We start from the raw sequence: 25,321 nt of genomic DNA, 5'->3' as shown, positions 1-25,321 counted from the left end.
GCTAGCATTAGTGAGTGCAAGCTTTTATAGGCAGGTTATAAAGATAAGCTGATCAATTTACAAAGGATCAACTTTGAGTCGAGTTTCTATCCTGTGATGCAGCAGGTGCCATATTTTAGAGACAAATATTATCCAATGTCACCTAGAGGTGCTTTATCATGTAGGCTAAAGTAAGTCCTGAGGAATTTTAGAATTTCTTATTCCATTACATATGAAAGTATGGCATCAGTGATTTTTAAGAAAAACTTAGACAACCCCAATTCAAATCCCAAAATTATGCATTAAAAAACCACGGCGTTTGCAATGCTTTTAGTATTTTGGCTGTATAAAATCAACCTACTGATTTAAATTATTTGTCCCCCTACTTTTAGCACAATAAAATAATGGAAATGCTGGCTCTGCTGTATTGTAAATGATTTAGGCAATGCGAAATTTAGTTTGTTTGCTTGCTCCAATTATGTAAACTTACCGCAGCAAGTAGAGGTAAAGAATGGAGCAGGATATGATAAGAATCATTGTGTATATCAGCAAAGTGATGAGAATGCCAGGAGTGCCAGACTGCTCTATTCGGATGAAGAACCAGTAAAGTTTTGCTGCATCTGCAATGGGATTCTCCACACTATAAGAAAGTCTCTATAACATAAAAAAATTAAATACATTTTTTTTTATAATAAATCAATGTTTTTGTTTTTCCTTATCTTTTTCCAAGAACCATACCTTTTCAATTATTCCGTTGACATAGCCATAGAAGAGTTGTAGCTGGAATTTATTACATTTCTATTAAATAATGAATTGATTAATTTTACAACACAATGTAGTGACAAACAAATAAAAAAAAGATTCAAATGGGATAAAATCGTAGAAAAAAATGCAATTCTGCCGTTGGTTTTAGGATTTTTTTTTACATTTATTGTATGAGAAAAAGTGACATGACAACATGATTTTATAAATAAGCAGTTTCAAAACAATACCAAGATAGAAACTAACTAAGTAACTAACATCACTGCTCTCAAGGACAGCAGGCTCACACTGACACAGGCTTTAATCCCTCCTGTGTCAATGTGTAACCCTGAGCTGCTGTGAACACTGACTGAGCTGCTGCATGAAAACTTTCTCAAGCAGAGGTGGTTCCATCAGTGAGATCAAGCTCTTTACAGTCAGTCACAGTCACAGCTGAGGGCTTACGCTGACAATCTCACTGGTGTTCTGACTGTCGGTACCAATCTTACCACCGATCAGAGCCATCAGTGTTTCTCACGCTGTCACACAGATATCAGAGCGGGAAACATGTGATATGGGAGCAAAATATTCACATAGGAGTAAAACCACAAGCAAAAATGCAGCAAATCTGCAAATAATTTTATACATGCGTTTTTGCTGCGTATTTGACTGACTCAATTGAAGTTAGTAGGTGAAAAAAGAGACAAAAACACACAAAGAATTCACATGCTGCAGATTTAAAAGCACAGTAAATCCTGAAATGAAAAATACTGATCATGAGTACAGCACTTCAGGATTCCCATTTACTATACTGGCATAAGGATCCCTAGCAGCTTTGGGCCAATTTTTCTAGGAAAAAACACAAAAGTGCACCATATGCACACTTCCTTAAAAAAAACATAATGGGATCCATCTATTCTTGATAACCAGCCATGGTAAAGCTGACACTTGAGGGTTGCAGCCTGCAGCTGTCAGTTTTGCCAGCACTGGTCATCAAAATTACAAGAGACTTCACGTTTTTGTTTTTTTCTCATTTATTTATAGCACACATGATGAATACTCCCATCAGTGGCACCTGCTCTCTCTGTCTTAAGTGTCAGCAAGCGTAGCCTGATAGGAGTAGTACTCTCTCATCATCTGATGCCTGTGACCAGAGGTAACCTTTTTACCACTGGTCACAGCTGCTGGCTCATGCTGTCATCTGACAAAGTTGGAACTGCAGCTCTCTAACTGGCGGTAATGATCTTGCCGCCTTTCAGAGCAACCAGTGTTTTTCGCACTGTCACGCACATGACAGCATTGGAAACACCCAATGTTTGGCGTGCCAAACCCGGACAGTAACATGGACTTCCTGGAGACGTCTGTGTTCGGAGTATGTGTATGAACACTAGGTGTTGAGTACGGACCCCAAACTTTACTGTGTGGTTTCGCCCATCTCTACTGATGCTGAAAAAAGCAGAATTCTGGCATTTTAGTGTTTACTGTATAGGTAAATCAAATTGGGACTTTCACAAATGCATAGATAACAAATATGATTTTTATATCTTTATTTTTACTGGTTGAAAAGGGGGTTTATTTATTTTGAGTCTGTGTTCCTTTGAACTCTTGTTCTATATACTAGTTCCAGACACTTCACTCATATGCGTTTTTCATACTTTACGGTCATCTGACAACTAGCTTCTCTTCTTAGATACACCTCTGCACTAAGGGGATAATCAAAGTCAAACCTTGAGATCCATAATTATCGGTGAAAACTGGGTCTCATAAGGCACAATAGATTATAGATTTGTAGTTGTCGTAGGTCATTTTCCCTTTCCATTTTAGTAATGAATTTCCAATTCTGCACATTTGGGGAAATTGTAATATGGATAATAAGGATGAATTATCCTCCAAGCAGAGAATGTCAGCCACTAGAGTTGAGCGACTTTTGGTTTTTTAGAGTCGCGTTTCGTTTCGTGAAACCCGACTTTTCCAAAAGTCGGGTCGAGCAAGATCGTCCGATTATAGGGAAAAGTCGGGGTCGTCCCGAAACACGAAAACCAATGTAAGTCAATGGGGAATAAAAGTCGGCAGTGAGAGGAGGACAGGAAACACACCTACAGTGCCCATTTGAATGCCAAAAGCATCAATTCTTCTTACTTAAGCTTGTCAACCTTAATTAACTTCATAATACAAGTTACGCACTGAAAAATGGGGGTCATTTGGCTAAATTTGTGGGGGGGGGGCTGGCTGCAGGTTTTCATGTGCCCTGGGCGAAAGAGCGCCCCTTTAACACATACCACAACTCATGCTCCGATACGGCAGAGAAATAGCGGTATAGTACAATGAAAAATACCTCACTTTTTACATCTCATGACGAGGCCCATCTATTTCTCCATACAAAATCATTGGTCCCATATAATGTTTGAAACAGTATATGATGAGCTCCACATAATGCTACAGTATATGTTGGTCCCCATGGATGAAGCTCCACTGTCTTATGGGCCCAAATAATGCTCCAAACATAATGGGCCCCATTTCTAATGCTCTAGTGTATAATGGGCCCTGTAAATGCTGCTCCAGTGTCTGATGTCCACCTTTGGAATGTTCCAATGTATGGTGGGCCCCATCTATCATTCTCCAGAGTATAGTGCTCCCCAAAAATTGCTGTCCCAACATAGAAAACAATCAAATAAGTCTCCTCGCTAGGGAATCCCTGTACTTGTCTGGACAGGTGCTGTAGCTTGCTTAACAGCTCGCCAGCCGTTCTCACGCCCAGTATGGATTGCACGTGATTGCACAAAGGTTAGAAAGGGTACCGTATCCCCGGATAACATGTATGGATAGCGTACACATTCAAAATATATGTCTATACAGCATGAGGCAGGCTCAGACGGTGTTAGGCCCAGTATGGATTGCACGTCATTGCACAAAGGTTAGAAAGGGTACCGTATCCCCGGATAACATGTATGGATAGCGTACACATTCAAAATATATGTCTATACAGCATGAGGCAGGCTCAGACGGTGTTAGGCCCAGTATGGATTGCACGTCATTGCACAAAGGTTAGAAAGGGTACCGTATCCCCGGATAACATGTATGGATAGCGTACACATTCAAAATATATGTCTATGCAGCATGAGGCAGGCTCAGACGGTGTTAGGCCCAGTATGGATTGCACGTCATTGCACAAAGGTTAGAAGGGGTACCGTATCCCCGGATAACATGTATGGATAGCGTACACATTCAAAATATATGTCTATACAGCATGAGGCAGGCTCAGACGGTGTTAGGCCCAGTATGGATTGCACATCATTGCACAAAGGTTAGAAGGGGTACCGTATCCCCGGATAACATGTATGGATAGCGTACACATTCAAAATATATGTCTATACAGCATGAGGCAGGCTCAGACGGTGTTAGGCCCAGTATGGATTGCACGTCATTGCACAAAGGTTAGAAAGGGTACCGTATCCCCGGATAACATGTATGGATAGCGTACACATTCAAAATATATGTCTATACAGCATGAGGCAGGCTCAGACGGTGTTAGGCCCAGTATGGATTGCACGTCATTGCACAAAGGTTAGAAGGGGTACCGTATCCCCGGATAACATGTATGGATAGCGTACACATTCAAAATATATGTCTATACAGCATGAGGCAGGCTCAGACGGTGTTAGGCCCAGTATGGATTGCACGTCATTGCACAAAGGTTAGAAGGGGTACCGCATCCCCGGATAACATGTATGGATAGCGTACACATTCAAAATATATGTCTATACAGCATGAGGCAGGCTCAGACGGTGTTAGGCCCAGTATGGATTGCACGTCATTGCACAAAGGTTAGAAAGGGTACCGTATCCCCGGATAACATGTATGGATAGCGTACACATTCAAAATATATGTCTATACAGCATGAGGCAGGCTCAGATGGTGTTAGGCCCAGTATGGATTGCACGTCATTGCACAAAGGTTAGAAGGGGTACCGTATCCCCGGATAACATGTATGGATAGCGTACACATTCAAAATATATGTCTATAGAGCATGAGGCAGGCTCAGACGGCGTTAGGCCCAGTATGGATTGCACGTCATTGCACAAAGGTTAGAAAGGGTACCGTATCCCCGGATAACATGTATGGATAGCGTACACATTCAAAATATATGTCTATACAGCATGAGGCAGGCTCAGACGGTGTTAGGCCCAGTATGGATTGCACGTCATTGCACAAAGGTTAGAAGGGGTACCGTATCCCCGGATAACATGTATGGATAGCGTACACATTCAAAATATATGTCTATACAGCATGAGGCAGGCTCAGACGGTGTTAGGCCCAGTATGGATTGCACGTCATTGCACAAAGGTTAGAAAGGGTACCGTATCCCCGGATAACATGTATGGATAGCGTACACATTCAAAATATATATCTATACAGCATGAGGCAGGCTCAGACGGTGTTAGGCCCAGTATGGATTGCACGTCATTGCACAAAGGTTAGAAAGGGTACCGTATCCCTGGATAACATGTATGGATAGCGTACACATTCTAAATATATGTCTCAGGAGGCAGGCTCAGACGGTGTCAGGCACAGTATGGATTTGACGGCCCAGATTACACAGCGGAGGAGCAGGGAGAGGTAAAGATTGCAAATGCTGGGGCCCTGGCCAAGCAAGGGGGGCCCACTCGTGGGCGTTGGTACTGGCACTGGGCCCCTCATAGTACAGCGGTGTGTCTGACGGCGGGTGTGCACCACCACCGTCAGAGACACTTGATTGCACTATGAGGGACCCTGTGCCAGTGCCCGCGCCCAAGAGTCGGCCTACCCACCTGTCCAGGGCAACGGCACTCGCACGGTGTCGTGCGGTAGGTGGTGACCCCGGCCATGGGGGGGGAGGCAGCACAGTTAGGGAGTTTTAGAAAGTGGCATATGTTGACGTTGGACATTCAGCTGATGCAAAAGGCGAAATAGGTGAAGTACCAGGAAGAGGTGGACCAAAGCAAGCCATTTTTCTGTCACCCTATGTGTCATCAGGGGAAGGTGGGACAAAATCCTTGGAAACCCATGCGTGGTTCATTTTAATGAAGGTTAGATCATCCACATTTTGGGTTGACAGACGGGTCCTTTTTTCTGTCAGGATTGATCCAGCTGCACTGAAGACTCTTTCCGCTAGCACACTTGCAGCTGGGCAAGCGAGCTCCTGTAAGGCATATTGGGCCAATTCAGGCCAGGTGTCCAGTTTTGCGGCCCAATAGTCAAAGGGGAATGACCTGTGTGGGAGAACATCGATATGGGAGGAAAAGTAGTTTGTAACCATAGTTGACAACTGCTGTCTCCTGTCACTTTCCATCGATGCAGTATTACCAGTTGTGTGAGCGGTATTTGAAAAATCAGTCCACAACATTGTCATGAAACCCCTGTCTCCAACGCCACTTCTGCTGTGTGCACCACAAACACCTCTGCCAAGCTGCCCCCGGCCCGTATGGCTCGTGTGAGAACCATCACCGCTGCTGTGTGCTGGGAATGCCTCAAGCAACCGATTTACCAGAGTTGCTTGTTTATTAGCCAATATTAGGTCAAGGTTCTCCTGTGGCATGATGTTTTGTAATTTGCCTTTATAACGTGGATCCAGGATGCTGGCCAACCAGTAGTCGTCATCGTTCATCATTTTGGCAATGCGGGGGTCCCTTTTTAGGATCCGCAAGGCATAATCTGACATGTGGGCCAATGTTCCCGGTGTCAATGATGCACTGCGAGTGCTGGGTGGAGGAGCACTTTCTGGCAAATCCACATCCCTCCAGTCACGCACAAACCCTGTACCAGACCTTGCCACGCCAACATTTTCACTTGCCCCACGAGATGCATCCTCCTCCCCTAAGTAATCATCCCCATCATCCTCCTCCTCCTCCTCTTCTTCCTCCACCTCGTCCAGGAGAGGTCCCTGAGCAGACAATGGCTGAATGTCATCAAGGATTCCCTCCTCCTCAACATTGGCTGCAGACGCCTGCTCCTTAAGGTGCGTCAAAGTTTGCATGAGCAGACGCATAAGTGGGATGCTCATGCTTAGGATGGCGTCGTCTGCGCTTACCAGCCGTGTGCATTCCTCAAAACACTGAAGGACTTTACAAAGGTCTTTCAGCTTCGACCACTGCACGCCTGTCAACTCCATGTCTGCTCTCAAAGTGCCTGGCCGTGTATCCTCCCACAAATGCATTATGGCCTGCCTCTGCTCGCACAGCCGCTCCACCATGTGCAGGGTGGAGTTCCACCTTGTTGCAATGTCGATAATGAGGCGGTGGTTGGGAAGGTGGAGCAATCGCTGCAGCTTCTGCATACGAACGGAGTGTACAGGCGACCGGCGGATGTGCGCGCACAGTCTTCGCACCTTCTGGAGCAGGGCTGTTAACTCCGGATAATTTTTGAGGAAGCACTGCACCACCAGGTTCAAGGTGTGAGCCAAGCAAGGTATGTGGCTGAGTTTTGAAAGGGCTATGGCTGCCACAAAATTACGGCCGTTATCACTAACTACCTTGCCTGCATCAAGATGTACACTGCCCAGCCATGACTCAGTTTGTCGCTTCAAGTACTCGGCCAGCACCTCGGCGGTGTGTCTGTCGCCCAAACACATCATCTGCAACACAGCCTGCTGACGCTTTCCACTAGCTGCTCGATAGGGGGACACATCGTGTGCAACAGTGGCAGCTGCAGATGGAGTGCTCGTACGACTGCGCTCTGTGGACGAGCTGTCGCTTCTGGAGGAGGAGGAGGAGGAGGAGGGTCGAACGCCTACAGCCAACTGTTTCCTATACCGTGGGCTAGGCAGCACTGTCCCACCACCGCTGTCCCCTGTGGACCCTGCATCCACCACATTAACCCAGTGCGCAGTGATGGACACGTAACGGCCCTGGCCATGCCGACTGGACCATGCATCAGTTGTGAGGTGCACCTTTCCGCTCACTGACTGCTTGAGTGCATGGACAATGCGGTCTTTCACATGATGGTGGAGGGCTGGGATGGCTTTGCGAGAGAAGAAGTGGCGACTGGGTAGGTCATAGCGTGGTACTGCATAGGCCATGAGTTCGCGGAAAGCTGTGCTTTCCACCAACTGAAAGGGCATCATCTCAAACGAGATTAGTTTGGCAATGTGGGCGTTCAAACCCAGTGTACGCGGATGAGAGACTGAGTACTTTCTTGACCTACTCATAGTGTCTGGGAGGGTGAGCTGGACTTGAGAGCTGCATATGGTGGAAGTAGCGGTGGACAGGGCGGACTGAGAGAGGGTTGATGATGGTGATGGAGTTGGTGTTCTTTCTGATGGCCTAGAATCAGTCTTTCGTTGATATAACAGTGGGATTCCCTGACTGCTGTGGCCTTGCAACGACACCTCAACATTTGCTGCTGTGCTAACCGGTGGGCTTACAGTGGGGGAAACAATGTAGCGTTGCCGACTACCTTCGTTGTGATCAGTTGCACATGTGGCACTTGAGGTTTGGTGTTGTGTCCACGCTTGCTAGTGCATGCTGGTTAAATGTCTAAGCATGCAACTGGTATTCAAATTTTTCAGATTTTTCCCTCGGCTAAAGGTCTTTGCGCACTTCTTACAGATAACCTTGGCCTGATCATGAGGATTTTGTTCAAAAAACTGCCACACTGCACTCTTCCTACTTTGGCAGACATTTTGCGGCCTAGCACGCTGTGATCTTTTGACCCTCTGGACAAGCTGTCCAGCAACTCTTTTGATGTTTGGAACCTGTCTTTGGAGTGCTCCGGGCCTGCCAGATAACAGCTGTTGCGATGTCGATGTCTGCTGTGGATGCTCCTCATCTGAGCTATTGGAAGCAGCACCCTCTTCCCCCAATGGATGCCAATCTGGGTCAACAACTGGGTCATCCATCACCTCCTCTTCTATGTCATGTGCACCTTTCTCTGTGTCACCGTGTATGGTGGTATAGTGTGCGGGAAGGGGCACCTGAGTCTCATCAGGGTCAAAATCTGGCTCTGTACACTGCGAGGACAATGTAGTGCTCCGAGTGAATGTACCAGCAGAATCATCCATCAGCGGCTGTGCATCAGTGCACTCCATGTCAGATTCATCTTGGCCTGGGTAATTCACCATTTCACTTGATAATCCAGGCATGGTATGTGAAAACAGCTCCAAGGAGTAATCAGTAGTATGGCCTGCGTCATCCTTCAATCTTGGTTGGGGTGAAGGACACAAGGAAAGGTGTGGTTCATGAACATGAGCCTCCAATGACGACTCAGTGCTTTTACTTTTTACAACTGAAGAAGAGGAGGCGATAGAGCTGGAGGCTGAGTCAGCAATGTAAGACAAAACTTTTTCCTGATGCTCTGCCTTTAAAAGCGGTTTGCCAACTCCTAGAAAACTAAGCGTTCGAGGCCTTATGTAGCCAGACGATGACGCAGGGTCAGCACCTCCTGCATTCGGTCCTATTTTGCTCTTGCCACTACCATCAGATCCACCACCAACACCATCATTACCAGCTGCCAACCCCCGCCCAATTCCACGGCCTCTTCCACCAGCCTTCCTCATTTTTGGTAGAAATGTAGACAAAATCCAACAAACTATATAGTAATGTAAAACAAGGTACAAGGTGTCTATAGGACAGGGGAGTTTTAGAATTTCTGCACACACTTGTGGACAGTGGACACTTGTGGATTGTGTGCTGCCCACTGATATCTGAGCGCTATGTGAGACGCTCGATGGCACAGCTGCCTGTGACCAAAGTGACGAGAGGATAATGGATATTTTGAATCTCTGCGTACACTTGTGGACAGTGGACACTTGTGGATTGTGTGCGGCCCACTGATATCTGAGCGCTATGTGACACGCTCGATGGCACAGCTGCCTGTGACCAAAGTGACGAGAGGATAATGGAGATTTTGAATCTCTGCGTACACTTTTGGACACTGGACACTTGTGGATTGTGTGAGGCCCACTGATATCTGAGCGCTATGTGACACGCTCAATGGCACAGCTGCCTGTGACCAAAGTGACGAGAGGATAATGGAGATTTTGAATCTCTGCGTACACTTTTGGACACTGGACACTTGTGGATTGTGTGCGGCCCACTGATATCTGAGCGCTATGTGACACGCTCGATGGCACAGCTGCCTGTGACCAAAGTGACGAGAGGATAATGGAGATTTTGAATCTCTGCGTACACTTTTGGACAGTGGACACTTGTGGATTGTGTGCGGCCCACTGATATCTGAGCGCTATGTGACACGCTCGATGGCACAGCTGCCTGTGACCAAAGTGACGAGAGGATAATGGAGATTTTGAATCTCTGCGTACACTTTTGGACAGTGGACACTTGTGGATTGTGTGCGGCCCACTGATATCTGAGCGCTATGTGACACGCTCGATGGCACAGCTGCCTGTGACCAAAGTGACGAGAGGATAATGGAGATTTTGAATCTCTGCGTACACTTTTGGACAGTGGACACTTGTGGATTGTGTGCGGCCCACTGATATCTGAGCGCTATGTGACACGCTCGATGGCACAGCTGCCTGTGACCAAAGTGACGAGAGGATAATGGAGATTTTGAATCTCTGCGTACACTTGTGGACAGTGGACACTTGTGGATTGTGTGCGGCCCACTGATATCTGAGCGCTATGTGACACGCTCGATGGCACAGCTGCCTGTGACCAAAGTGACGAGAGGATAATGGAGATTTTGAATCTCTGCGTACACTTTTGGACACTGGACACTTGTGGATTGTGTGCGGCCCACTGATATCTGAGCGCTATGTGACACGCTCGATGGCACAGCTGCCTGTGACCAAAGTGACGAGAGGATAATGGAGATTTTGAATCTCTGCGTACACTTGTGGACAGTGGACACTTGTGGATTGTGTGCGGCCCACTGATATCTGAGCGCTATGTGACACGCTCGATGGCACAGCTGCCTGTGACCAAAGTGACGAGAGGATAATGGAGATTTTGAATCTCTGCGTACACTTGTGGACAGTGGACACTTGTGGATTGTGTGCGGCCCACTGATATCTGAGCGCTATGTGACACGCTCGATGGCACAGCTGCCTGTGACCAAAGTGATGAGAGGATAATGGAGATTTTGAATCTCTGCGTACACTTTTGGACAGTGGACACTTGTGGATTGTGTGCGGCCCACTGATATCTGAGCGCTATGTGACACGCTCGATGGCACAGCTGCTTGTGACCAAAGTGACGAGAGGATAATGGAGATTTTGAATCTCTGCGTACACTTTTGGACAGTGGACACTTGTGGATTGTGTGCGGCCCACTGATATCTGAGCGCTATGTGACACGCTCGATGGCACAGCTGCCTGTGACCAAAGTGACGAGAGGATAATGGAGATTTTGAATCTCTGCGTACACTTTTGGACACTGGACACTTGTGGATTGTGTGCGGCCCACTGATATCTGAGCGCTATGTGACACGCTCGATGGCACAGCTGCCTGTGACCAAAGTGACGAGAGGATAATGGAGATTTTGAATCTCTGCGTACACTTGTGGACAGTGGACACTTGTGGATTGTGTGCGGCCCACTGATATCTGAGCGCTATGTGACACGCTCGATGGCACAGCTGCCTGTGACCAAAGTGACGAGAGGATAATGGAGATTTTGAATCTCTGCGTACACTTGTGGACAGTGGACACTTGTGGATTGTGTGCGGCCCACTGATATCTGAGCGCTATGTGACACGCTCGATGGCACAGCTGCCTGTGACCAAAGTGACGAGAGGATAATGGAGATTTTGAATCTCTGCGTACACTTTTGGACACTGGACACTTGTGGATTGTGTGCGGCCCACTGATATCTGAGCGCTATGTGACACGCTCGATGGCACAGCTGCCTGAGACCAAAGTGACGAGAGGATAATGGAGATTTTGAATCTCTGCGTACACTTTTGGACAGTGGACACTTGTGGATTGTGTGCGGCCCACTGATATCTGAGCGCTATGTGACACGCTCGATGGCACAGCTGCCTGTGACCAAAGTGACGAGAGGATAATGGAGATTTTGAATCTCTGCGTACACTTTTGGACACTGGACACTTGTGGATTGTGTGCGGCCCACTGATATCTGAGCGCTATGTGACACGCTCGATGGCACAGCTGCCTGTGACCAAAGTGACGAGAGGATAAGGGAGATTGGATTGCTTTTAAAAAAGCAGTTTGCGCAGCAGTGGGTAAACAGCAATGCCAGCGTGTCAGGAAGCCTTAAAAGGCAGCCCAACAACCAACACCACTGATACACCACAATATAGCCTCCCCTTGCACTGCACACACAGTGACTTGTGTGTTGTGCAGGCCAAATCGCTAGCAGCAGAAGCAGTTTTTTTGTCTTCTTCCCTGCCTAACGCTCTCCCTACAGAATCAGCAGCAACCTCTCCCTATACTAAGATCGGCAGAAGTAAGATGGCGGTCGGCGTGCACGCCCTTTTATACCCCCTGTGACGCCCACCAAAGCAAGCCAATCACTTGCATGCCCTTCTGAAAGATGGTGGTGACCCGTGCCTATGTCATCACGTTGCCCACAGTGTCCGTGGATCCTGATTGGCTGAAAAAGAGCACAAAACAAACTTTTGAAACGCGACTTTGGCGCGTAAGTCGCCGACCTCGTGGCCGACCTCATCCTAGGGTCAGGTTTCGTTTCATGAAACCCGACTTTGCCAAAAGTCGGCGACTTTTGAATTTTTTCGACCCGTTTCGCTCAACTCTATCAGCCACTATACCTTCAAGCTATACTCAAAGGCATAACTTGAAGTTCTTAGGTCCAAGTGCAAAGTAAGTCACCAGCCTCTACCACCCATGTGCCATTTATTATACAGGTATGTTGCTATGTGATGTGCCCCCAACACACCAAGGAATTGGTATGTCTGCATACTTCTATCCTAGCAGTTAAACTGACACCATTTTGCTGCCCAAAAAATACTTAGCTGCCAAAAAAAATTTAGCTACAGGACAGATTTTTTACACCGTGTTTTGTCCGCCACAAGGATCGCATATCATTGCGCTCAAAATTGTGCCATTTCAGGCCTCCATAGAATTTTTTTTGTTGTGTCTTATCTTAGCCTACTTGTTGACTCAATTTAGCTGGGCAAAAAATTAAAAAAATACAGGCTGTCTGTTACCCTAGGTCTATACACTATTTTGGGGTAAAAAATAAATAAATATAGGCCTCAGATTGAACAGTGTGGCATCTCTGTCAGACGCCTGATCTATCTGTGGACTACAAACTGTGTCATTTCATGTCTACATTCACCTTCTTTTGCTGTGTCTTACACTAATTCTATACACTATTTTGGACTAAAAAATAAATAAATAGAGGCCACATATTGAAAAGTCTGGTATCTCCGTCAGTGGCCTCATCTATCTGTGGGCTACAAATTGTGGCATTTCAGGCCTCCATTCTACTGTATTTGCTGTCTGTTACCCTAGGTCAGTGGTGGTGAACCTATGGCACACGTGTCAGAGGGGGCACGCAGAGCCCTCCCAGTGGGCACACGCGCCATCTCCTCAAAACTAGTGCTGCCACAACTCTCCTCAGCCCGCTCGTAATTTCCCCCATCACTAGTGTCAGCACCATGGCCACTCTCCTCTGCTCCTAAATCTCCCATCAGGCCACATGCCATTACATCAGTCTGTGCATATGCTGAGGATGGAGATCTGGCGCGGGCTGAGGATGGGGATGGGCGCGTGACTGAGGAGAGTGGCGGTGGCACTATTGCCAAGATGGTGTGCGTGCCCACAGGTAGGACTGATATATGAAGATCAGCATTGAAATGGGTAGAGATGAGTAGTTTTTTTTTATATGAGGCCATTATACAATATGGAGCATCATGTGGGGCCATTATACTGTATGCAGCATCATTTGGGGCCATTATACAGTATGCAGCATCATGTGGGGCCATTATACTGTATGCAGCATCATGTGGGGCCATTATAATGTATGCAGCATCATGTGGGACCAACATACTGTATGCAGCATCATGAGGGACCATTATACTGTATGCAGCATCATGGGACCATTATTCAGTATGGAGCATCATGTGTGGCCATTATACAGTATGGAGCATAATGTGGGACCATTATACAGTATGGAGCACTATGTTTGGCCATTATACAGCAAGCAGCATCATATGTGACTATTATACAGTATGAAGCACTATGTGTGGCTATTATACAGTATGGAACATTATGTGTGGCTATTATACAGTATGGAGCACTATGGGTGGCTATTATACAGTATGGAACATTATGTGTGGCTATTATACAGTATGGAGCACTATGGGTGGCTATTATACAGTATGGAACATTATGTGTGGCTATTATACAGTATGGAGTACTATGGGTGGCTATTATACAGAGTGGCGCATGATGTGTGGCCATTATACAGTATGGAATATCGCGTGGGGCCATTATACTTTATGGAGCACTATGTGGGACCATTATACAGAATGGAGCATCATGTGTGGCCATAATACTATTTCAAGCACTATGTAGGGCCATAATACTGTATGGAAGGCAATGCAGGGCCCCATTATACTGTATAGAGCACTATGCGGAGCCCATTACACTTTATGCATGACTGTGCAGCCCATTACACTCTATGGTGCACTATGTGAGGCCCATTACACTGTATGGAGGACAATGTGGAACCATAGTACTGTATGGAGGACATTTTCTGCACATTATACTGCATGGAGAGCTGTGTGAGGATTATCTGTGGAGAAACACTCTGTAATGGGGTCATCATTTTTGTTGGGGGAATTGAGGGAGGGGGATAAAGTAGAATCATCATACTGTGTATGGAGGAATACTGTGTTTATGCATCCTTTACATATTTATATCCGGCCGTTGGGCCATAAGCTTTTTACTGCGGTTAGATAACATTAAATTATTCCACTATAATTCCAAAAATTAATTGTTTTATTTGATAAGGAAAAACTTCCTCAATTGTAGACATTTTTTTTTAACAGATATCAAGGTTGGCCTGCGACTTTGTCAAAGCTTTTAATTTTTGCCCTCTGTGTATTTAGTTTCACATCCCATGCTTAAAGGGTATGCTCTCATCATGATAAAGGGTTACAATTCCAAAGAGGTTGCAAAAAACAAATTGACAATTTTACTTTTGAATAAAAATCCTGTTCATTCTCAAGAACAGACCTCCACTGCAATCGGTGGCTAGCATCTTAGGCTTGGAGTGCAGGGCTTACAAGCTTTTTGCTATAGCGTGCTAATGTAGGAGTTGTTTTTCTAATCTAAAACCTCAGTATTCTGGTTAAATTACTGTGTTGGCACTTTGCGATAAATAAGTGGGTTTTAGATGGCAGTTTGGGCACTCAGTCTCTAAAAGTTTCGCCATCACTGTCCTAGGTCTATACATTATTTTCAGGTAAAAAATAAATAAATACAGGCCACATATTGAACACTGTGGTATCTCCGTCAGATGCCTGATCTATCTGTGGGCTACAAATTGTGGCATTTCAGGCCTCCATTCTCCTTTGCTGGCTGTGTCTTACAGTAATTTTATACAGTATTTTTCTGTAAAAAAAACATACAGGCCAGATATTGAACAGTGTGGTTTTCTCCGTCAGACACCTGATCTATCTGTAGGCTACAAATTGTGGCATTTCAGGCCTACATTCACCTTCTCTTGCTGTGTCTTACACTAGTTCAATACACTATTTTTGGGGAAAAATAAAAAAAATTCAGGCCACATATTAAACAGTGCGGTATCTCCGTCAGATGCCTGATCTATCTGTGGGCAACAAATTGTTGCATTTCAGGCCTCCATTCTACTGTATTTGCTGTCTGTTACCCTAGGTCTATACACTATTTTGGGAAAAAAGATAAATAAATACATGCCACATATTGAACAGTGTGGTTATCTCCGTCAGACATGTGACCTGCCTGTGGGCTACAAATTGAGGCATTTCAGGCCTCCATTCACCCTCTTTTGTTGTACCTAACACTAGTTCTATACACTATTTTGGGGTAAAAATTAAAAAAATTCAGGCCACATATTGAACAGTCTGGCATCTCCATCAGACGCCTGATCTATCGGTGGGCAACAAATTGTGGCATTTCAGGCCTCCATTCTGTTGTATTTGCTGTCTGTTACCCTAGGTCTATACACTATTTTGGGATAAAAAATAAATCAATACAGGCAACATATTGAACAGTGTGGTATCTCCTTCAGACGCCTGATCTATCTGTGGGCTACAAATTGTGGCATTTCAGACCTTCATTCACCTTCTTTTGCTGTGTCTTACGCTAGTTTAATACACTATTTTGGGGTAAAAGATAAATAAATACAGGCCACATATTGAACAGTCTGGTATCTCCGTCAGATGCCTGATCTATCTGTGGGCTACAATTTGTGGCATTTCAGGCCTCCGTTCTGCTTTTTTGGCTGTGTCTTACCGTAATTCTATACTGTATTTTTCTGTAAAAAAACAAACATACAGGCCACATATTGAACAGTGTGGTATCTCCAGCAGACACCTGATCTATCTGTGGGCAACAAATTGTTTCATTTTTGCTGTAGTGTTACCCTATTTATTGACACCAGATTGATAACCAAAAATGAATTTTTACCTACTGTCCATTTTGATACAGGAAAGATGTATATCTTTGTACCGTGTTAGCCAGTAGATAGAAAAATATTCAGAATTGAGAGTCCTCAGTGGTTGATACTAGTGCAATATTTATGTTTCTCCCTATCCCATAATGATAATTCTGCTTCACGTCACTTGTCTTATCTATTGCATTTTTGCTGTGCTGTGTTGTGCACATATATGTGATTCTTCAGATGTTGTATTAGTCAATGCCTGATGAAGAGACATGAGTAGTCTCGAAAGCTTGCAATGCGTTACCATCTTTTCAGTTAGCCATTAAAAGGTATCAACCACTGAGGACGCTCAATTCTGAATATTTTACTACCTACAGTTCAGATATTTTAAAGTGTGGTTTTCCCACACATGGATCACATACAAGATCGCTACCAATTCAGCCATTTGTAGTGAACATGGAAAATATTGTAGTTCATTAAAAATGGGCAAGGGACGGGGAAGTGGACGGGATGGTGATGCTGCATGCAGACGCCGAGGCAGTGGGCAAGCTGAAATTGGGCCACAACAAACACCCACATCTTCTCACCCAACCTTCTTGACCCAATTACTAGGGGCCTGCAGCAGGACATCACTATTGAAACCAGAGCAGTGTGAAATGGTTGTTGGTTGGTTAGCGGAAAATGCTTCCGGTCAGTTTGCCACCACCACCACTACCACCCTGTCTTCCACACGGTTAATTCTGAGTAGCTGTGAGTCTGGACCACATATTCTTCACCCTGATCCTCCTTTCTCCCACCATGACAGGTGCCCGGAGACAACTGATCCAAAACTTGGACTCTCCGAAGAGCTGTTCACTTTTCCATTTATAGATTAGTGCCTCTCACCCAGTCCACTTGAAGCGGGGCAAGATGAGATCGCATGTAACGATGCCCAAATATTTGAGCAGCCAAGGTCACATGAAGGCAATGGTGGGAACATGTCACAAGAGGTGGACTACGATGAGACACAATTGCCTTCAAGTCAGGAGGAGGACCAGGGTGCAGAAATGGAAGCCGAGGTGGTGATATAGTAACTGACCCAACCTGGCAGAAGAACATGCAAAGCGAGGACAGCCGCACACAGGGGGAGGGAGGTGTAACACCCCAAACAGACAGGAAGAAGCAGTGTGGTGGCCGCAGACAGAAAGCGGGCAACCGTTCCTCGTAACACCAACATGATAGAAGTTGGAAGTACAACTGTTAGGTCTTCCCGAGTCTGGTTGTTTTTTAAAGACTCTGCCAATAACCTCAAACAGGCTGCACCACCTGCCATTCCCGCATCAGCAGGGGTAGCAAAATTAACAGCCTGACCACCACCAGCATGTTCAGGCACATGGCATCAAAGCACCCGACTTTGTGGGCTGAACCCCAGGCTCTAGAAACAGCATCTGTGGGTGAAACCACTGCTTAGTTCACTGTTGTGCATGCAAGCCAATCCCCTGTCCACAGTGCATGCGAATATGCCTCCTGTCCTGCACCTGTCATTGCCCACACACAACTACCACCATCATCAAGCACGTACACGTCCTTGTCCCAGCACAGCCTTCAGTTGGCCACACCCCAGTAATTGGAACGCAAGCATAAATACACACCCAATGCCCAACAGGCCACAGTACTAAATTCACACATTTCTTGTCTGCTTGCAGTCAAAATGTTCCCTTTTAGGATTGTGGAGACAGAAGCTTTCCGCAACCTGATGCTGGCGGCCTTCCCAAGGTACTTGGTCACCAGCCGCCACTTTTTCTCCCAGTGTGCTCTCACAGTATTACACAAATACGTGTCCCCCAACATTACCCGTGCCCTGAAAAATACTGTTACTGGGAAAGTCCACCTAACCATGGACACGTGGACAAGTGCTTGGGGGCAGGGAGGCTACATCTCACTGATGGCACAGTGGGTTACCATAGTGGAAGCCGGGACCCAGACGGACCTTGGAATGGAACACGTCCTCCCAAAGCGGAGGATTGCAGGCCCTACGTCAATCAGAGTTTCCACCACAGTCTACAGCTCCTGCACCTCATCCTCCTCCTCTTCTTCAGCATCCATCTCCACATCACATCAGTCACAAGCTGGAAGCACTGCAGCAGTGCCTCAGCCAAGGGTCAACAGGCTTTACTGAAGCTAGTATGCTTAGGTGACAAGCCACACAATGCTGAAGAGTTGTGGACAGCTCTGAAAAAGCAGGAAGATGTGTGGCTGACACCGCTGAACCTACAGCCAGGCATGGTTGTGTGTTACAATGGCCGGAACCAGGTGGCCGCTCTGAGGCGAAGTGAGTTCACACATGTACCATGCCTGGTTCATGTGCTTTACTTCATTGTTCAACGGTTTCTCAAAAACTACCCAGAGCTGCTGAATCTGCTTGTGAAAGTACTCTGCTTGTGTGCCCATTTTAGAAAGTCAGCTACAGCTTCCGCCACCCTTGCCATGCTTCAGCAGAGTTTTCAGCTTCCGGCTCACCAACTGATTTGTGATGTCCCAACTCGTTGGAACTCTACACCGCATATGTTGGAAAGGATTTGTGAGCAGAAGAGGGCAGTTGTTGACTACCAGTGACTACCAGCATTAAAAAGGCCATCGTTATTGAGGTCAGACTCCACACATAAGACCTCAGGAGTGGAGATGGATGTAAAACATATGTACCATCCTCCAGAATTTTAAGGACTGCACCAAGATGGTGAGCAGCGTCACATCCCGCTTCTCAGCATTCTGCAAACCTCTCTGCTCACAATTAAAGATGATGAATTGCAGACAGAGCACGAGGACATGGAGCAAGGAACCATACAGGGTGATTACACTCATCCCAGCCTCATGTCCTCGCAATGTAGATTGGTAGACAATGAGGAGGAGGAAGAACAGGAGCTACTTTCATGAGCTATAGACTGTACTACAAGCACAGCTGTCATACCGTCTGTTCAGCGTGGATGGCCTGAGGACAGGACAAGGAGGAGGAGGACACTATGATCAGTCATCCTGTTGGTGAGGACACGGAAGGCTTGCCTGTAACCAGTCTGGCACGCATGGCTGACTTTACGTTGCACTGTCTTTCCCGTCACCCTCGCATTATGAAAATTTACAATGACACTCATTACTGGTTGCTGACACTTATAGACCCACGCTACAAGGGGAACTTTCAATCTCTTCTTCCAGAGGCAGACAGGTCTCTTAAAATGGTGCAGTACCAGAGGGCCCTTGTTTCAGAATTATTTAAAAAATTCCCATCTGAAAATGCTGGTGGCAGACATCACATTTTGTTGGACAACCAAGGAGTACAGGAGGCAGGGAAACACTGGCAAAGTTCTGGGAGAGTTTTCTCAGACCCTCTCATCGCCCTGGCCCAGAGGCGCAGGGTAATGTCACAAGGAATGGAAAGTTTGCAAAGATACTGAGGGAGTACCTTGCTGACCATGATTCCTCTGTGCCTTTTAATTTGGTATCTAAGCTGGACATGTGGCATGAACTGGCTCTCTATGCCTTGGAGGTCCTGGCCTGCCCTGCTGCTAGTGTTTTGTCAGAGCGGGTTTTTAGTGCCGCTGGTGGAATTATAACTGATAAGCACATTCACCTGTCAATTGAAAATGCAGACAGGCTGACTCTTATAAAAATGAACAAGGGATGGATTGAGCCAGACTTCTCTACACCGCCGAATGATAACAGCGAAACATAACCTCCAATACAGTGTCTTTTTTTGGGAGGTCTATTCCCATGCACCTCTTCACACCAACACATGGGAAAACACTTCCTGATTTTGGCTATTTGGTGTCATCCTCCTCCTTCTCCTCATCCTCATCATCCACCACCACTAGAACATGAGGGTGAACATGTTCCGTGATGCTACAGCCTCTCTAGATTTTTGAAAGGGTGTTTATAATGCTTGTAAAAAAATTAAAATAATGTACCCCCAGGGGGAAATGTTTGTTGTATGGGCATTCCAATCATAGAAGACTCGCTCCTTTAAATTGGGAAAAGATTCATAGGGGGACATCCTCTCTTCAGACACCACCACTAGAACAACAGGGTGAACGTATTCTGTGTTGCTACAGCCACTCTAGTTTTTATAAAGGGTTTTTATTATACCCGTAAAAAAATTAAAAAAAATATGTACCCCACAGGGGGAAATGTTTATCAGCCTATAAACTTAGTGAATGGGCATTCCAAGTATAGGAGACTCGATCCTTTATAATGGTAAAAAAAATTTGTGAGGCCTTCCTCCATGTCTCTTTCAAGGGGCATTGGAGTGCCTCCTAATTTTTGGCAGTCCTTACATTCAATGCATAGGCAAACACTATGGGAGACCCACTTCCTAATAATGGGAACATTGTTTTCAGGAGGCACACCTCTACGTCTGTTCCAAGGGTTATTGGGATGTGCTTTGGTGCAGGGCAGGACTTGCATTCAATGCATAAGCAAACAGTATGGGAGTACCAAGTGAATACTGGGAACTATGGTTGCATGTGGCCATACAGTATGTGGCTTCAAAGGCTTATTGGGGTGTGTGAGTTTGGTGCAGGGAAGGCCTTGCAATCATTGCATAAGCAAACACTATGGGCGTACCAAGTGAATGCTGGAACTATGGTTGCATGTGGCCATCCAGTACATGGCTTCAAAGGCTTATTTGGGTGCATGTAACTTTGGTGCAAGGCAGGCCTTGGATTCAATGCATACGCAAACAGTATGGGAGTACCAAGTGAATACTGAAACTATGGTTGCATGTGGCCATCCAGTACATGGGTTCAAAGGCTTATTGGGGTGCGTGTGAATTTCATGCAGGGCAGGACTTGGATTCCATGCATAAGAAAACGGTATGGCAGTACCAAATGAATTATGTGAACTTGTTTTTCCTGTGGCCATCCAGTACGTGGGTTCAAAGGCTTATTGGGGTGCATGTGACTTTTTGGCAGGGCAGGCCTTGCATTCAATGAATAGGCTAACAGTATGGCAGTACCAAATGAAAAATAATGGGAAATTTGGTTTCCTGTGGCCATCCAGGATGTCTGTTCTAAGGGTTATTGGGGTGTGTGTGAATTTGATGCAGGGCAGGCCTTGGATTCCATGCATAAGCATACAGTATGGCAGTGCCAAATGAAAAATAATGGGAAATTTGGTTTCCTGTGGCCATCCAGGATGTCTGTTCTAAGGGTTATTGGGGTGTGTGTGAATTTGATGCAGGGCAGGCCTTGGATTCCATGCATAAGCATACAGTATGGCAGTGCCAAATGAAAAATAATGGGAAATTTGGTTTCCTGTGGCCATCCAGGATGTCTGTTCTAAGGGTTATTGGGGTGTGTGTGAATTTGATGCAGGGCAGGCCTTGGATTCCATGCATAAGCATACAGTATGGCAGTGCCAAATGAAAAATAATGGGAAATTTGGTTTCCTGTGGCCATCCAGGATGTCTGTTCTAAGGGTTATTGGGGTGCATGTAACTTTGGGGCAAGGCAGGCCTTGCATTCAATGCATACGCAAACACTATGGGAGACCCATTTTCTTATAATGGGAACATTTTTTCAGGAGGCCCTCCTGTACATCTCGTGAAAGGGGTATTGGGGTGCGTTGTAGTTTTTGTCAGCCCAGCCACTCACTGCATAGGCAATAACAGTATAGGAGACCCACTGTTTAATAATGCCCTTTTAAGAATATTAATGCCTCCTGATGGCCCTATTAAAATAGGCTTTATGACTTTAAGAGTCCCTCCATCATAAATGAAACAAGATGTGTCTGATGATGTGTCACACACCACATTGCCAGGTAAGGTTGTTAAATGCTACAATGACATTTCCCAGTAAATGCATTTGTATTGGTTGAAAGCAATGGTAACATTGAAAAACGCATCAAAAACGCTATGTGTGAACATAGCCCAAGTGGTGGAGGAACATTTTTGTTTTGGGTTCATTATTTTGCCTTATATAAAAGTTATTACCCTGGAAAGGATGTTCCTTAACATATTTCCCAGGAAAATCCAATTGGATTTCGTTTTTGTATGTTTTTTGGCCTGTAAAAATGGCATAAGACTCTGACAACATTGTTTACAGCTGTGACCTGGGAGTCAGAAATGCTTCCAGGGGCATTCCCCATGATGTTACCATGTCATTTGAGTGCTGTTTCCATAATTTTACAGATGTTTTTAGACTTTAAAAGTACCCACGGGGGTGACGGCGGTAAAAATACTCAGTTTTCCCATAGACTTACTTTGGGATTGTTGCTCGGGTCGAGTACCCGAGTATTACAATTTGCTTGACCCGAGCAACAAGCACCCAAGCATTTTAGTGCTTGCTCATCACTAGTAAGTAATCAATATTGTATAAAAAGTTATATTTTATTGTAGTTATTGATTCAATAAAAATAATATTGGTGAACACTATAGAACAGGATATACTTAAAAATTGTAATCCAAAGCTAAAGCAATCAAGCATGTTCTATTTTTCTAAAAATACTAAATATAAGGTAAAAAAGCAGATAGATTCTTTTTTTTATATTTGTATATATCTCATAGATTCTTCTGACAACAGTTGTTAGTAACTGATTAATATTAGAATAAAGCAACAAAAATAAAAATACTGCACTTTTGACTTCTTTTTTTTAAGGTGAACATTATAAGAGTTATTTTAGTAACTTACCCCAAGGAATGAATCCACTATAAACACAGCCAAAGGGTCTAGTACAGTCCAGAGACCCAAAGCAATGATAAATTTTGACAAGATAGTAGGGAATGAGCGAAACAATATTTGACAGCTCCATCTTAGAAGAATCATTAGAAGCATTGACACATTTAAGGACATAGGTCCCACCACAACCATAAACAACTCCTCTCTTGTATGCATTAAAGAATGTTGATAGGTCAGCTCAACGGTATGAGGGTAAAACGTAAACCTGAGAAATAAAAATATTAACTATTTTATTCACATGAAATAGCAAAAAGTAATAATTGTCAGGTTCATTAACAGTTAAGCATGCAATATTGCCATATTGTACATACAGTTAAATGACATGGCAGTTGCTGTTATGAATCTTAAAAGTAAATAGATTATTGAAGTAATGTTAATAATTATGTCAAGTATTAGCCACTTTAACCCATTCACCACCTTGGGTTTTTCCATTTTTGAGTTTTCGTTTTTCGTTCCTCTTCTTCCCAGAGCCATAGCTTTTTTTTTATTTTTCCATCAATATGGCCATGAGAGGGCTTGTTTTTTTCTGGACGAGTTGTACTTTTGAACGACACCTTTGATTTTACCATATAATTCAAAGTGCGGTGAAACTGCAAAAAAAAGTGCAATTCCACAATTGTTTTTTTTCCTAACATTGACCTGCCAATATGTTTCTCCAGGTTATTATGAGTTTGCAGATACCAGACATGTATAAATTCTTTATTATTTAAATGGTGAAAAAAATGTCCAAAGTTTGTTAAAAAAAAAAAAAATGTTGCCATTTTCTGAGACCAGTAGCGTCTCAATTTTTCGTGATCTGGGGCTGTGTCAGTGCTAACTTTTTGTGCACTGAACTGATGTTTTTATTGATACCATTTTGGTGTAGATACAACCTTTTGATTTCCTGTTATTGCATTTTAATGCAATGTTATGGAGACCAAAAAAAAACGTAATTATGCCATTTTTAATTTTTTCTTTTCACCGATTCTTTTTATACATTGATAGATCAGGAGAATCTGAAAGCGACAATATCAAATATGTGTATTTTTTTATTGCTTTACTTTGAATGGGGTGAATGGGGATTATTTAATCTTTTATTTTTTTTATTTTTCAAAAAACATTTTCTTACTGGCTTCAAAAGTCTCCATAGGAGACTAGAAGCTGCAATCTTCTGCTTTAGCCCTGCTTTGTGTAGCTAAAATGTTCATCTGCTATGAGCACCGACCACTGATCGGCACTCAAAGCAGCTTGGTGATGACAACCACAGGGGTCTCCTGCAGACCCTGGGTTCTCATGGCATCCCATCGGCGACCCGCAGTCATGTGACACTGGCTCTGGTGGGCGGGGTTTGTGATGCGCTTCCAGCGTGATCATGTTAAATGCGCCCGAAAGTGATTCTTCCCCTGACTGTTAGGGGCATATGTCAGCTGACAAAATCAGCTGACACGTGCCAGAAAAGTTGCGAGCTCATCGACGGAGCCTGCATCAAACAGGGTGAGGTAGCCTTGAACGTACCTTTACGTCCAAGGTCGTAAAGAGGTTAACTCTTAAGCTATGTTCACATGTGTTTTTGCTGGATTGTTTTCCACATGCAAAGGAGCTGCTTACAAAAATTAGATTTTGCTGTGTTTTTTATTGCTGCCTTTTTGTTGCCTCTTGTGCATGTGGATAAAGTTTAGTTCCTTCCAAAAAAGTCTGATTTATCTTCTTTAGGTTCTTGCACCAAAAATGTAGCAAAAACTGATACCTGCATTTTTTGCTGCATTGTTGCTGCATTTTTGCACATACGCATTGTTTCCTATGGATGCAAAAAATGCTGCAAGTATGCAGAGGTAAATGCTGAAAAGAGTGACATGCTGCAGTTTGCAAAAACACAGCAGTTTTTTAAATCATACAAGAAAATAAAACCAATTTGCGCATGAGATTTCTGAAATGTCAAAGACTTTGTTGGTACTGTAAAACGATACTTAAAAATTGCATAAAAAAAGCAACAAAAAAGATCTGCAAAAAAGGAACGTGTGAACATAGCCTTATTATACCGCTACACTTTTTAAAATCCATAATATTTTTTTAAAGGTTAGCAGTCATTTTAATTTATATTTCATAAATCAACAGTGCATATGAAAATAAGTAACCTTATAACGCATCTTATCAGAGAAAATTTACTTCTTTCTTCTCCCGGATCGATCAATTCAGGGATAAAATCTGTAAAATTTGTATGCAATGAAGACAAACATTCACCTTACTGAGATAGGAGATTATAGTTGGTGCTTGTAAAATTCTACGTAGACTGGAGGAGAGAGGATCTGGATGCAGACATAGGTTGGGATCACACACAGCGAGATACGGCCGA

The sequence above is a fragment of the Dendrobates tinctorius genome, unplaced genomic scaffold, assembly GCF_039654945.1.
Source record: "Dendrobates tinctorius isolate UK_male_01 unplaced genomic scaffold, ASM3965494v1 ptg000004l, whole genome shotgun sequence".
NCBI lineage: Eukaryota > Metazoa > Chordata > Amphibia > Anura > Dendrobatidae > Dendrobates > Dendrobates tinctorius.
The sequence above is the reverse complement of the archived record's forward strand: the minus strand, read 5'-3'. Positions refer to the sequence as shown.